The sequence below is a fragment of the Adiantum capillus-veneris genome, chromosome 25 (genome assembly GCF_014529385.1).
Source record: "Adiantum capillus-veneris isolate H3 chromosome 25, ASM1452938v2, whole genome shotgun sequence".
Taxonomy (NCBI): domain Eukaryota; kingdom Viridiplantae; phylum Streptophyta; class Polypodiopsida; order Polypodiales; family Pteridaceae; genus Adiantum; species Adiantum capillus-veneris.
The window spans coordinates 46,808,537-46,823,603 of NC_140955.1; positions in this window are offsets into that span (position 1 = coordinate 46,808,537).

Sequence of the window (15,067 nt, forward strand, 5' to 3'; positions counted from 1 at the left end):
TACATATATAAATATATCATAAAACAAATAATATTATATAATGTAAACATAATAAATAAATAAACAAATATAAATATATGTAATGTATATATATCAATCTATATATATGTATATATATCAAGAATATACTCCTCTATAAGAATATAAAAACTGTCAATTTTGCTGCTCTCTCTCTCTCTCTCTCTCTCCAAAAGTTTGGAAATAAGTTTGCTATCGAGCTCCATCTCCTATCTCGCCTATCCTCCATTGTCGTCATGCCACATCACCGGGTCATCACACCTCTAATTCTAATGGATCCATGAAGCAGAGTAGATAGTGTGCACAAACTGATAATAAATGTTTCTCAAGCTAAACAGCTGTATAAAGGGTGGTACAATACTATGTACATATGTGTTGAGCAAGCAGTGAGCAATCGTGACGGTCTCATCTACTTTCAAGGCATACATATATAAAAAGGTCTTCAAAATCCCTATCATAAAGTTGCTATTCAATATATATGAACAAGCGGTGCCAAGTTGTGTAGCTAACCCTCCTGCAACTAGACGCTCATGACCTCGGCTCTCCCATTGAAGTCAAGTGCTGCCTTGGCATTCTTGCATCGCTATGAAGGTGCTCATCATCCTATCCGCGGAAGTGTGGTGAGCGCAATGATTCCAATAATAGATTGGTATAGGTCACTCACAAGAGGGGAAGCAAGCGCTACTGCTTTTCGTCTAAGCTTGAAATTCATGAACTTTGCAAACCCATCCAGTTTCACCATCGCCGATTCGCCCCAAAAGGTGCCCAGAACAAACAACAAGCAGCTTGTGGTGTGCGCGCACGCGTGCATGTGTTAACCAAGGTGAAGAATCACTATAGTGGGTGAGAGTTGTGTTCATAGGATTTATTTTTTCAAAACAAATATTTTCAAAGTTTGTAAAGAGGGTATATTATGAAAGGAGTAATAGATATATGACAAAAGGTGACTAATAGGTCAAGTTGTTTCAGTGGTAAACATGGACAAGTTCCTTGTTGAATAAATTTGATCGAATTTAAAAGTTTACTTTGTTGATTTTTAAGATAAATGTTGTAACAAATTATGTAAAGAAACCAATGTGGTTATTTCAATGTAGGTTGAGATTTTAGAGTTGACATCGACGTTTAAATGACATGGAATATAAATTGGCATTGATCATCAAATTGTAAAAACATTTATAAAGGAATGATAGGTTTAAGTAATTTTGTGTGAAAAGTCGAGTTATTGATAGTAATATTTAATAAAGATGCCACTAATTAATACCTTTTTTTTAAATCTCGCATTATGTGAGAAGTTATATCAAAATAAAACCCTAAAACAGCGCCATGCTCAATGCAAGCCATGGCCCAAGAAATTCTACAATGGTCCAAGGGCTATTTAGAGAGCCACTCGCACAGAAACTAGAAAGAGACAACATCCCGAGGGCTTTTACAAGGAGCCCTCAAACCCAGGGTACAAATAAGCAAACCATGTTTGGCTTTACAGAGGGCCACCCATACATACAAACAAATAACCTGGATAGAATTTCCACTGGCAATGACAATGGCTACCATCCAAAATCGCACCACCTTCCCCCAGGAGCTTTCAACAGCCACAAGAACCTAGAACAATCACCGATAATGCCGAACAGGTGGTGTTGGGTTGTGTGCGGACTAGCTGGGAAGGTACGGAACCTATGGTTGTGAGAGTTCATGATGAAAATCACAAACATTTGGTGAAAAAGTGTTTATGGAGAATCACCAACCCTCTTCTTAAAGATGGTTTAAAGTCTAAGAGCGTTCGTGACAAAAAAGTCACAAACCCTCTTTGCTATCGTGCTTGGAATCTGCTTGATTTTGTAGTCGAGATTATGATAAAAGGATCGCAAAATCACATTCAATTTTACTTAAAAATATCAATTAAAAAACTAAAGTTTTAGCCATGAAACGTCAATGCTCATACAAGCACAATTCCCAATCAAAACCCAAACCTCTTTCATGGAATCATGTAGCCTCGCCTCCAATTACATAGTCGTAACATCAAACGGTTGAAAGGAATACACGAGCTTCCACCTTCACGGTGACCATTTTTTGAATTTTCAGAGATTTAAGAGCTTCTAAATTGAAGCACACACACCATTTTGATAAGGGAAACCCCTAATTCACTCCCTCACAAGCTCAGATACAAATTGCAAAGAGGCGAGAGTGCGTTACACATAGATTGAGCAACCATGAAAGCAATTGCACACTAGTGAAAAATTGCAGGTTTTTTCACTAAAAAGCATCCTTCTCTCTCTTCCCCAGAGTGTCATAAAAACTAATATCTAATACTCCCAAATGATTTTCTCATGTTAAACTGATCATTTAGTATGGGGAAGTACCAGGGGAGTAAAAGCTAGAATATTGGTAAGGCTGTCAGACCGGTCTCTGTCAGGGATCCAACGGAGGGGGACAAGCTGCAAAAGAGAAATGTGCTTCAATGGGGCTTAAAATGCCTAAGGTTCAGCTCCATTAAGACTTCCATAGGCTAAGGTTTCTAATTTTTTCTTCAATTGTCCAAAGGCCAATATAGGGGAAAATTGGATGGTCATGGGAAGAGTAAAAAGTCTTCCCACATCCCTATCAAGGAGGGGGCGAGCCATGAGAGTAGGGGATGAGAGAGAAACACACACACACACACTCCAAGGCTTCCTCTCTACACAAAGGGAATATTGGACACATGTCAGGCTCCTAGGCCAGTTCCCTCAACCTCCCCTCAAATCCTATTGGATGACCATAGAGGTGGACCAATGAGAATTAGGCTAGAGTAAAATTATTCTAATCAATTTAGAAATGCTTGATAAAAGAACCAATATAAATTAAGGTCCCTAGAAGACTATCGGACAGTCTACCAAGGGGTCCAATGAGCATTCAGCAGCCCAATGGCTTGCCTGATTCCTATTGGCCAGAAGACAAAGAGGTCCAATGAGGGTTTAGTTGAATTATTTAATTACCTTAAGCTCTCACAAAAGGAGAAAGGGGGACACATGTCACAAGGCTATCAATTATGCTTCTAATTTGTGATTGGCTAAGCTTTGCAGGAGCCAATAAGAGGCCAGCATGAGCAAAAATCAAGAGGGGTCGACCAAGAGAGAGAGAGAGAGAGAGAGCTTGGCATTTTTAGACTTACAAACTTTGCTACACACACACACACACACACATGTTATGTGTTGAGCAAGAACTCCATCTCCTTCTCCAAGCATTTAGAAGTAGAGGCCTACACCAACAACGCTTGGCTATGGAATGCAAATCCAACCAAAACCCAAGCTTCAATGGCATGCTCATCTCCTCTACCATGCTAATTACTAAGCCAAGCTATGCTATTAGAGTGAGTATGTGAGGAGAATACTTCTTTCTCGTAAGATACCTCTTCTTCCTCTCAATCTATCCTCAATCCCTGCTAGCTCTCACCATTTTTGAAGGTGTGTGAGGCCTTGGGACTGAGGCTAGGGACACTAGGTGTGTTTTTCAAGCATAATTTGGTGCATGAAGCTTACATCTTCATTTCACCAACGAGTTTTGTCAATGAACACACAAATTGTATTGTACAAAAGTCTCCTTTAATGGGAGAAGCTATAATACAAAGCCTTTATGGAGGGGGGACCGGCTCCAAGTAAATCTGGTCTTCAACTATTGTCAATTGTTCTATTTCTCTCTCTTCTCAAGTATTGTCAATGCCAAATTAGCTAGGTGTAAATTGTTATGTTGCTCTCTCAAATTAAGTACTCTTTCTATGCTCATTAGGAACTTGTTCTTAATGAAATGCTCGCTATGTCATCAATTTTCGCTACACACAAGTTACTAGTGCATTAAATGTACCACACAGTATTTTCAGCTGATGTGCCAATTGGGCAATTTTTCCACATTGGACCAAAACTAGGTCATTTTTTCAGCTCATTTTTGACCCAAAAAGGGCCATATTCGATGTGAAAAATCCCAAACGAAGTCATAAAAATCCCTAAATTTGTGGAATCACTTGCATGAGCATAAAATTTATAAATATGTATCATTTTTTATCGATATTCCATTTTGGGTCACTTTTCATGCAATTCTGCAAAGACGCTCATTAGCTGCTATTTTCGACAGTTTTTGCTCGCTTCAATCTTTGTAGGTAAGACATGTGCCACCATGAAACACTTGGAATATGTACATCATAAAACAAAATTAGGCATCTTAGAAAGTGGAAAAACACGCAATAGCGCCACATCCAAGGCCATGACTCCCCGAACAGGTATGTACATGATAGCGATCGTAGTAGTCGCTTGAGCATATATCACCATATGTACATGATTGCCTTTATTTCCATGCATCAAAAGGTGTCAAAAGTGAGGTGAATGTTTTTATTTCACATTGTGCACGTGTCACATCATGACATCCCCTCCCTCTGAACCTGCACATCCTCAGACATGTGCTAACATTTTGCTTATGTAGGTTTAATCTTCATTAAGATCCACAAATATTTGGATGTCATTTTCAGCTTCTACAAAGTCTGGAGATTATCCTCTGCTTCTTCATCCTCATCCATGGAAAAGTCATTAGATTCTTCATCTTCATTTGTTGTGAATCAAAAGGATCATTATCACGTCTCCTTTTGAACATCTTAATTCTTTTGCCTGTTATGGGAATTTTGAGCTCTATTCCATCAAGCTCACTCAAAATATATGTAGCATTTCCATGCACATGTTTGACAACATATGGCCCAAACCACCTTTTTGCAAACTTTCTCTTGTGTGGTGTGTTGGTTGTCAAGGCTACTATCGTACATCACGACCCCATCACCCTCTTCAATAGGCTTTAGTAAAAGCCTGTCTTTTATCAGAAATATCTTTATTCTTTAGTCTTGCATCCTTTAGTTGACATTTTGCAATCTCTATGTCTTCATGTTTTATTTGCGATTCTCATATGCGCAATGCAAGTAGATTTTCCCTGCTTATACCATCTTCCCAAGGTAACAGTTTCCAAGTAGGAATGACATCTTCAATTGGCATGATTGGCTTCTGACCATACATCAATTTAGTAGGCATGTAACCAGCCACTGAGCTATGAGTTGTACGGTCGGTCCATAAAGCATATGGTAGCAACCTTGGTCATTCACGCATTTTACCTTTGTTAAGAAGTTGTGTAGAATTTTGTGCACACGTCTTCTTCCTCATTGATCATATAATCCTTATCTTCATACCTTGCCCTTGAAAGCATATCTGCCATTGGATTAACTTTTCTTGCAATGTGATTCAATTCTAGGTTCAGGGACTTTATATAAGCAGTCTACCTAAGCATAGCAATGTCAGCAAGAGTAGAACAACTTGCAATCACCCCTAGAAGTGGTAAGCAATCAATCTCCACAAATATGGATGCTCTAATTAAGTACTCTTTGTCACACTTCAATGTTGTAACAACTCCCCATAAAGTCCCTTTTTACATGTGGATATGCTCTTTGGTGACAACTTAGAACCTTGGCCCCAAACCTCACCACATGCCAGTGTTTCTCTTCATCGTCTTGTCCTATTACCCATTCTATCCTTGTTGTACTAGTGTCCACTGTCACAATCACCGGTCCTCCACACTCATAGTTGACCTTCCTCAAAGTTGGCAAAGATAACAACAATTGCCTCAACTTTCTCATAGCTTTTAGATGTACATCATTCTATCGAAACCTTTGGTTTTTCCTTAGCAATTGATAAAGACGATCTATGACAAGTACATAATGTGGAATCCATATGAGATAGAAGACACATACGCTAAAAATCTTCTCACCTCCATGATATTTACGCATAATTATTTCATCCTCTGTATTGCATCCACTTTAGTTTGGACAAGGTCAGCGGCCATGAGGACTACAAAGATGTCGCACTGTCAATATTTCTTCAACCCCAAACACTGACTTTTTCCAGACAATGTAAGGTTCACTTCTTCTAGCCTTATTAAAATTTTGTCACAATTATTGATGTGGTGTACCACATATTTGCAGCACCCCCTTGAATCTAGAGCCTTGCCTTTTTTGGCTATGTCGCATCCTTTGATTGGCACATCGTTAAGAAAGGGCATTGTAATTTGTAAGTCACGAAGGGCTTTGTTCATACCATTCATCACGTGTGCAACCGAGTTGGTTTCTCCCTGTGGTGGTAAGGTGCTCATCCTTACCAAACCCAAGGGTGTTCTCATGGTAGTCAAGTCCCTGCTTTCCGTTGTCAGTTGAAACTGATCATACCCTGAGTACAAATCCCCCATAGATTATATTGCCTTACCTACAAATGTCTCTGAAAACTCATCTACAATTGGCTCTGTATCCATATTTTTGATTGTGACTTTGTTGACAGATTGCATGTCTTGAATGAAGCGTAGAGCTCCATTTGTCTTTGGTATTGTGAACCGTCTGCTTGAGTAGGGAGCACACGAAGGCTTCAAAATTCCCATCTTTATCTTTTCATTGAGTAAGTCTATGAGCTTTGACAAGAGTGCTTTTGGCACTGGAATTGGTCGTAGATTCCAAGGCACATGAGGTACAACAAATATTACCATTGGTTCGACTATAGAAGAATCCACACACCTTATCTCATGTAGTTCAAATGGAAAAGCTTTCCCATGCTTGGTGAGCATCTGCTCAAAGCATTTCCTTCAACATGTGTCAAGGAGTCATTGCTTCCAAATTTTAGCATCTTCAATGAATCTTGCTTAAAGTTATGCCCGATTCTTTTTGGATCTCAAAGACTAGGTTGCAAAGAAGCCTATGTTGGGTTACAGGCCAATGGTCCGTGGTTGGTTATGGTCAGGTGCCCGCCCTTTTGTATTCTTTTGTTCATAAAGTCAATAAGGAGAAGAGAGTTAAATACTCTCTAATGCTCCACCACATCTTGTATCTGCCTCATCCCCTTCCCCTTCTCTCCATCCCTCTAGTGCACTCCATATCCTCCATATCCATTTCCCACAAGTGGTATCAGAGCACACAGCACCTGAACCCGAGCCCCAGCTACCCCGCACGTGCAACAACCCCGAGAAAAAGGGATTGGTGAGCATGGTAACTGTGCATGGAATCGACAACAGAGTCGGGCAGCAAAAGATAAAATTAGGAGAGCTCAGCTCATGAGCAAAGCGAGGAAACACACAGTCGAAGGCATCTTTGAACATCGGGACAAGCAAGGGAAGCCGAAGCAAGGCATTGAGGGCAACCGCAGACATCAGAGCAACCGACAGAAGCTAAATCGGGCCAACAAAAAACGAGAGCAGAGGAAGAGTGAACGCGCGCCCGCGCGCGCACACACCCTCCATAGCCTGGAATTGAGCAATTCGGGCGGCAGCAGCTGCTGAATCAATCTCGTGCCCAACACGGCCCCCTTGGGCAGCGCTGGGAGCAAGTCGAGATGCTTGTAAGCATCAACCAAAAGTGCTTTTGAAAGCCCTTTGAGCCATGGCTGGCTGGAGTTCGTGAGCAGGTGAAAACGAGCCTCTTCGGGGGGGGGGAACCTTGCAGGAAGTCGAGCAAATAGAGCCGATAGTGCCCACACACACCCACACTCTGCAATTTTGACAGAGCTCGGACTTGCAGCAGTTTCAACAGAGGCCGAAAAAGATCATTTAAAAAAAAATTAACACTCAATTTGAGTGTGTGTGCAGGGGATTGCTCCCAGGAGACCATCCTAGCCCTCGACAAACCTCGCGATTGAGAGATAGAGAGAAAGAATAACAATGGGTAAGAGAGAGAGCAAGCGAGTGAGAGACAAAGAGAGCGAGTTGGTTTTTGGCGACACTCTTTACGGCCTTGAGATCGACAACTCGTTGCTCTGCATCGGACATTGGCGACTTGTCGCACCGCACTGGCACTGACATCGGCGAGAGCGGATCGACTAGCTCTCCGCTGGTCCTTGACATTGCAACGGTTTTGACACCAATTAGGCAATTTCTCGTTTTTTCGGCTTTCCTTGATGGTACGACACCTAAGTTTGGCTACCATCCTTGCAATTCGGCACCAATACCTCTTTTTACAGGCGGATTTCGACATCCGACCCAACGCCGGTTTTTGTGCTTGCGACGTGCACGGTGAGGTACCTCTACCATAGAGGAGTGACACCCGACACCGGCATCAAGTGCACCAGTCACAATCTATGATACATTTTTTGCTTTGACCACTCTCTTGGCGGCTATTCGACTAGTGCATTTTCGTCCGACGATGAAATCGACACATATCGACACCGACACACAGGTTACAGGGGGTTTTGAGTCCGTTTATACACAGTTTACAGGTTTAAGATACACACACATGTACAACGTTTTCATGCAATTTTGACAGTCATTTTGACAGCAATTTGTCTGCGGACAGATGCGCTGACAGATGTATGTTTGCTTTAGCACACCAGTGTGCTATTGAGATCTTTTAAGAGCAGATATTCCCGTAGAGATCACGTTTACTGCATGCAGTAATTCTTGGCGCATGTTTGAGCGCAGTCATTCATGTACATTGAGTTGTGGACACTACCTATTGTACTATGTGTGGAGCCATTTTTTTTTGGCTATTTTAACAGTTTTTTCGGCCGTTTCTGAGCTTCGAACCAGAAGAGCGCTTTCGGAGACTGTGGCTAGTCGTTTTGTGTCTACTTTAGCCTTTGGAGGGTTGATAGCGTGAGGTTTTTTTTGAGCTGGGGTACTCTTAAATGTTGAGATACCTTCAATGATACAGGTAGCTGGAGTTCCCTTCTTACGGTAACCTTGCCATAGGATATGTATCTGAATGGTTTCTTGTGCTTTTGACGTCGAGTTGGCGATCATACAATAGTGTGTTTTGAGGAGCTTATGTTCAACGGTTGTTTTGAGCAGTTTATGCGCTTACTTTTGGTCTGTCGGGTTTGAGAGCTAGCTCCCCGTACAGAGGAGACTCTACCAGATTTTTCCCGCGAGTCCATTTTATGCGTTCTTGGTACTTCTAGCTGTTCTTACATAGTGATTTTATTACTTTTGGTTGAGTTTTCACTCCTATTCTAGGGAAAATTGTGCCGAAGTTATTCTAGGTGGCTGTCATTTAAACGGTGGGAACGACTGCCAGACAGGGATGCCTAGGCTGGTAATCACCTGAATCAATTACTGGAGTAACTGACATAGGAAACAGTCAGCCAGAGAGCCAATAGAGAGCTATAAATAGAGCTCATTACTTAATTTGCAAGGATCGAAGATCGAACCCCTAATTCCTCGGAGCTGTACATGCCTTGTAATTCTCATTAAGCTAAAGGCTTACTTGTCTCATTGAATACACCTATATACAATTTTCTGATCTGAATAATACAACTCCAGTTCCAATTCTCAATTTCAGTGTCAATCTCTTTTCAGTTCCAGTCTTTCTTTCAATTACTGTCTAGTGTAATCTGAAGTCTTATGTCTGATTTGCACTAAGACTAACTACCAAGGTGGAATAACTGTCTAAAAGTGTCCAGATCATTCCAAATGCCGCCACAAAAAATTCTATGTCTAGAGCAATGGCAAAGCCAATAGAGTTGATAAGCTCCTGCAATCAATGTGAGAGTAAAACACTTCTAGTACAAGCATGTACCAATGTATACATAGGTTTCTATAAGCTTAAAAAATGGACATTTTTGGAGTTTTCAAATCCCACATTACTGCAAGTTTGCAATTGAATGTTCTGTTTTGGATGTATCTTTGCTATACAAAAAAAAGTAACAAGAGCATGCCTTTTTGAATGTCTTGAGAAATTTCCAATCCACATAATCCTACTTATGGATCAAGAGCCACAATTATTTTGTTTTGCATCAAAATATCTTCTACCCCATCTTCATGTGTCATTTAGAAGAAAAAGCAAACTTTCAACAATGGCATTAAAATGATGGCATTTCAAAGTCAATAAGATCTTCAATAGTATGCATTTAATGCTCTCCCTTTGAGAAACTCCATGAGCCATTCATTGTCACCACATACTGGACTTCAAAGTTAACCTTAAAAGCAGTGCCTCCTATGTGTGTTCAATGCAAATCCCATTGGTATTCTAAGCGTTTGAGCGAGGGTGCAATTGTGGCAATTACATTTGATCATTGTTGGGCAAAAAATGGGCGTAGGTTGAGAGAGTCTCTCACATGTTTCCTTGTACATAGTAGTTTAGCTAGTAGGATCCAATTATTGACGCATTTGCCTGTGAGTGGGAGGTTGTGGGGGTTAAAGGCAAAGTGCCTTTACTCGATGCCGGACGTCCAGTGCCTGACCTTCCACCTACCATAGCCCCTTATTAGTTCTACATATATACTAATAAGGAGCTCCTCACTTTGAGGGTTGTTCCACCCAAACACGGTGCATACTCTCCTTCTTCCATCTCTCGCATCACACCACACACACACACACACACACACATGTGCATCCACGCACACATACTTTTTCAATTTTTGCTTACATGGTGGAAGTAAAGAGCTCATATCTAATTTCTATTCTAGAGTCTTAGAATGATGAAACAACTACCCAAGCATGGAAATGCAATTAAGCTACCAAGACTTAACTAGAACACACTAGCAATGAGCAGGCCTGGTGATTTTATCACTTGTTCAACCTAACATAGGCTGCAAAATTTAATCGTACCTACCTTTTGAGTCGTGAGGAGCACACTCACAATGACACCAATCTTAGTCAATCTACATGCAGCCGCATTGGCTCTAGTGATAGGCGAGCCTGCATGTAAATCCCATAGACAACTCTGTATGGTCTGCATAGCTCCACAATGCATCATGCTAGTGTCAGTCATAGTACAATTGGCAATCCCTGCTGAAAATGTCCCACTACAACTACTAGGTTGGGCCTTGACACTAGTAGGTCGTACATGAGACACTCGAATGTTGATGAACTCTACACAAATCTAGCTATACTAGCCTCCCTAGGGCTATCTATATGCATTGCATCATCGTGACTACTCATCATGTAAGGATGTGTCATAGCCAATATTGGGATGTCTACATCCCTCTCATACATAGGAGGAACTATGCGTCCTAGCATCAACTCATCAACCTCTAACGTGAGCATATCAAATAACTCCATATTCGACATCTTTGTTTGGGTCTCTAGGCAGACCCGCTCTACCTCTGTCTGCACAAACTCTGACAACACATGTATCTCACTAGAGCATCGTCGCTTTATCTCTACAGAGTCTGTTGGCATGTCCTACAGAGCTACATGCTCCGTCTCATGAGTTTGGTGGAGCTCACTTATGAAGGAGACACATCTTGTCTCTTGCTCAATGCAGGCTAGCAGCAAAACCAAGACTATGTTGTCTCGTACCTTAGATAATACATAGGATATACCAAGCCACTCTGGGCTCTCCTGTCAATCACTACTGATCTGCAATGCATCTAGAAAGATTGCTCTCTCAACAGTATCTGACATCCACAATCTTCTAACTATGTCACTGAGATCAAACTCTATCTTAGCTGAGGAACATAGCGCACATGTCGTAGTATATATGATGCACCGCTGTTGGGCAATGACAAGCAAACATCTCATGAACCTGCAATGTCAAAATCCGAACCATTGACTTTACACAACCAAAGCTCCTACTAGAAAAAAAGCTAAGTCACTCACAATGTAATGTGACGTGGAAAATTGCATCCTCATCTGGCAACTAACGGGGAGAAGTGCCACTTCTTGAAGACATGTAAGCAGTAGGAACGCTAAAGGTGAATGCAAAATCACTGTCACTGGCATATGAAGCTACCGCTCTAGCATGTGTCAGAACCTCATCTACACCATGCATACATCTCCGATGCTGCCTCTACATCTGAAACAGCGGTGCCTAATGTACTTTGTCATTGATCATTGTCAAAGCGGTGGCTGAAGTAGAAAAAATGGTCGCTGAAATTGTTGAGGAGACTACATCAAAGCCGAGACGCTTCGAATGCATGCTAGATGAGATTCGATGTCGCTCTCTCTTGTCTATCTCCTGTTGTGTCAAGGTTGAGATGTTGGGAGAAAACTGCCACATCAAAACCGCTTTGAATGGGCGTGGGAGGGGAGCCAATGGTGAGGCTACATTGTAGGAGAGCCAAAAGTGCTCTCTCTCGCTTTCACTATGTTGCAGCCGAGAAAATCTGGTTGATGCCATCTCTCTCCATCGGACTAAAGTGAGCCAATATTGTAGCCGGCGATGGTTGAAGCCAAGAAGATAATCAAAAACCAAAGAGCCGATAGTCGATACCGTAGAGATAGTGCTTGTCGAAGTCAATCGAGCTGAGAGTTGATCCTCTCTCTCTCTCTCTCTCTCTCTCTCTCTCTCTCTCTCTCTCTCTCTCTCTCTCTCTCTCTCTCTCTCTCTCTATCACAAGACGGGGGATATTTCCAGGCGAGCAATTTTGGTGAGCGCTTTTTAGGAATCAGGTGAGCAGATTCCTAAAAAGATTCTCTCTTCCTTCTTGTCGACTCTTTCGTCTTTTTCATATCTATCTCTCTCTCTCTCTCTCTCTCTCTCTCTCACACACACACACACACACACACACACACACACATAGAAAGAGAGAGAGGTATTAGGGAGGTTGAGACATAGAGAGAGAGAGAGAGAGAGAGAGAGAGGTATTAGGGAGGTTGAGACATAGTCAAAGATATGGAAGCTAAACAAATTGTTTCAAAAACAATAGAGACAAGGGTACTTAAAACAAGAACACCCATTAATAATAAAAAGTTACATTTTATTGCACTTGCATTACATAGGCAAGAAGCGTTCATCTTCTGGAAGGCCCGGTTTTAGGAGTAGATGTGCTGCCTTCGAGTGGCAAATGAAGATTCACCATGTTCCCTAGCTGCCGCGTCATTTCCTCCCCATCCTCCTCTGTGATGAGCCCAATCTTCTTCCAGCAAGAGAAAGAAAATTGTTCCTTCTCGTTTAAGCTGAGTAAGCTCCGCATATTGAGTTCCTTGCAGCATTGATAGAGGGGATACAAAATATATTCAGGTTAAAAAAATACAAAATATATATATTTTTTTAAATATTTGTTTGTGACTGTGTGATCATTATATTTAATTATTTTAAATTTTTCTCAATGTTTATGTGTAAGGGAGATGTGTGAGTAATCAGGTGTGCTAAGGATAGGGGGGCAAGAAGTTGTAAGTCGAAGTCGAAGGGTTGGAGAGTCAGGTAACGGGGACGTTTAGGCGATAGTACACCCCGCCCCCCTCCCACGCCATTCGGGCGGTGAGAAAAGGGCGGGGGGGGGGGGGGGTGCACGTTACCGATAACGGGGGCGGAAGCGGGGTAAGGGGGGTCGGGGCGGGGCGGGGCGGGGTGGGGTTTGCGTGCATGGCCTACTTGGGGCGGAGGCGAGGGCAGGGGCGCTATCTAGGGGGCGGCAGGGGTGCAGGCGGGGCAGGGGGCGGAGGCGGGCGGGCCGGCGCATTGGCCATGGGCGTAAGGGGCACATTCGCAAGGGGGGGCAGAGGCAGGGGAGGGCAGGGCGTTGGCCATGGGCGCTTGGGATGGCCAGCGCGTTGGCCATGGGTCGTGGACGCGCATGGCCACGTAGGCTGCCATGTGTCCACATGGACTTGCCACGTGTATCGTCGTTAGTCGACGATACACGTGGCGGACCACGTGTACCTTCGTTAGCCAACAATACATGTGGTAGGCCATGTGGCCACGCGCACTGCCATGCAGGCAGCACGTAGGCCACCTAGCCTGCCACGTGTACTGTCGGTGGTCACCAGTACACGTGGCACGCCACGTGGAGCCTTATTAGGTGCCATGTGGCGTGCCACGTGTACTATCGCCCAACGGTAGTGGCAGGCCACGTGTACGGTCGGCCACCGAAGGTACACGTGGCAAGTCCACGTGGACACGTGGCGGCCTGCGTGGCCACGTGGACTGCAACGTGTGTGTTTCCACATACACACCACACGTTGCAAAAAAGCGTGTGTGTGTGTGACACACACACAAACGCACACACATGCGCCTACGCAAACGCGTGTGTGTGTACACACACACACACGATGTGTGCTAGCGTGTGTGTGTACACCACACACACGCGCCTGCGTGCAGCATGTGTGTGGACACACACACAAACACCAACGCATGCGTGTGTGTGCATGCCCATGGATATGCACACACACACACGCGTGCACGCACACACACACACATGCACATGCCAACACACACACACACACACACACACACACACACACCTTCACCCTCCTCTCTCACACACACACAAAGTCAAAATAATTAAATTAAAAAATTAAAATTAATAAATAAAAATGAAAGCTTTATAAAGAGCATTGACTTCCTCTTTTCACTTTCCTCATCTCTATTTTCTTCTATCGCACAGATCTCTCTCTCTCTCTCTCTCTCAAGTTTTCTTTTGCTCACTTATCTTTCTCAAACTCTTACCTACAATTTCTCATAAATCTAACCTATATCTATCTTCTTTAATTCTTTAGCGCAAGCATGAGAACAAGAAATCAATCCAAAAGTATTGGTGCCGTGGATGAGGTTGATGTTACTACGTCGCAAGAAGTACCTCCGTGATGCACACAGGATACCGAACAATCTCAAGCCTTGAGTTCTTTAGATCGCATTGTGTCCATCATAACAACTGGAGTGGATAGAATAACACAATCAAGCGCCGACCCAGTCATCGTGTGGAAACAGGTACCGCAATTGAAGATGTAAGGGATGAAGCGTTTGGAAATGTGGTCGACAAGCACATTTCATTACGCTGGGTGGATTCTCATAGAGCACCATACGATGGCAAACTTCCACGCTTGCCTCTATGTCTACTTCTTTCAAACCCCACCATCCGCACGCATGATGACCATGTGGCCGATTTGTAAACCTCCATTGCAAACAAAAGCTACCAATCAACCACGGCAAGATTTATTGTTAGTGAACGGATTCCTGGGGAGGATCACAAAAAATTTTCTCATCGTGGTCACGCTTCAAGGGATCTTGCAATGTCATATGATTTGGATGAGGAGCTTCGTCAAATCCTCGAGCTTAGTCACATGGTCGAGAGGTACTTTGTGGTTTGGAATGGTAATCACCGATTGGAGGCATGGATGCGGTGGATGAACG